Source organism: Mesoplodon mirus (assembly GCF_964341445.2).
Source record: "Mesoplodon mirus genome assembly, chromosome: 7".
NCBI lineage: Eukaryota > Metazoa > Chordata > Mammalia > Artiodactyla > Ziphiidae > Mesoplodon > Mesoplodon mirus.
The window spans coordinates 131,572,882-131,574,442 of record NC_138983.1 but is presented as its reverse complement, the minus strand read 5'-3'; the positions used below and the strand labels follow the sequence as shown (position 1 = coordinate 131,574,442).

The following is a 1,561-nucleotide window of genomic DNA, read 5'->3' as shown; positions in this document are numbered from 1 at the left end:
TGAATCAGATGAATAGGGGGGAGAAATGGGGATACATTCCCACCACTGAAGCCCATCAGCAAGTAGGCTTGTTCCTCAGCTACCCATCCCTCTATCTTCTAGTAAGATAGAGCAATTGTTTGTCACATGCAGTTCATGCAATGAAAGACAGTGATTGAAATGTTGAAGGGTGTGTACCTTCAGACCTTATGAAGCAAAGGAGGACTTATGTGATTTCTGCCAGTCTGAGTCTCTTTCTCATAAAGCTCACATAAAAGAGAGTTTGTAAGAACAGAGCTGGGTTCCCTATTGATGGAGTTTTCTTCTATTCTCACAGATTTCCGAAGTTGAGAATGCTGGCTAGAAATGACTCCTTAGTGCCTGAATTTATTCTTGCTGGATTAACAGGCCATCCAGAGCTCCAGCAGCCCCTCTCTTACCTGTTTCTAATGATCTACGTTGTCACCATGGTGGGCAACCTGGGCTCGATCATTCTTATTGGTCTAAATTCTCACCTCCACACCCCCATGTACTATTTAGCCTTCAACCATCCTTCATTGATCTCTGTTGCTCCTCTGTTTTCACCCCCCAGATGCTGATGAACTTTGTATTCAGGAAGAATATCATCTCCTATGCTGGGTGCATGACTCAGGTGTTTTTCTTTCTCTTTTTTGTCATCTCTGAGTGCTATATGTTGACCTCAATGGCCTATGATCGCTATGTGGCCATCTGTACTCCATTGCTATATAATGTTACCATATCCCATAAGGTCTGTTTGGTGCTATCTTTGGCTGCATATGGCTGCATAAAGGTGAATGCTTAGACTAACCTTCTGCAATGTTAATATCAACCATTACTTGACATCCTCCCACTCCTCCAAGTCTCTTGCACCAGCACTTATGTCAGTGAGGTGGTAGTTCTCATTGTTGTGGGTATTAATATCACAGTACCCAGTTTCACCATCCTCGTTTCTTACATCTTCATCCTTACTAACATTCTTCATATCAAATCCGCTCAGGGAAGATTGAAAACCTTCAGCACCTGTAGCTCCCACATCATTGCTCTTTCTGGTTTTTGCAAGATTTTGAAGTTTCTGGCCAGTTCGTGGGTTTTCTCTTGAGTAATCCCTTCTTTTAGAACTCACACAATGTATTTACAATCTCTTCATTTCCCTTCCCAACTACAGTAAGTCCCCTACATACAAACGAGTTCTGTTCCGAGAGCACATTTCTAAATCCAGTTTGTTCATAAGTCCAAGGTTAGCCTAGGTACTCAACTAACACAATCAGCTATATAGTACTGTACTGTAATAGGTTTACAATACTGTTCACACAAATAATACATAAAAAACAAACACAAAAAATATAACATTTTTAATCTTACAGTACCTTGAAAAGTACAGTAGTCCAGTACAACAGCTGGCATACAGGGACTGGCATCAAGTGAACAGGCAAGAAGGGTTACTGACTGGAGGAGGGAGAGGAGGTGGGAGACGGTAGAGCTGAAGGATCGTCAGCAATAGGGGACGGAGGGCAAGCTGCAATGTCACTCATGCCTGACATTGATGGCAAAGGTTTTGGTT

At 42.3% G+C, this 1,561-nt stretch overlaps 1 pseudogene across 1 annotated transcript; it reads left to right on the top strand.

Annotated features, from left to right (window-relative positions):
* The first annotated feature begins 266 nt into the window (after positions 1-266).
* On the top strand, positions 267-1,099 carry LOC309808964 (olfactory receptor 8B3-like; annotated as a pseudogene). Its single transcript has one exon. The product of its transcript is annotated as an olfactory receptor 8B3-like (transcript).
* The last annotated feature ends 462 nt before the right edge of the window (positions 1,100-1,561 follow it).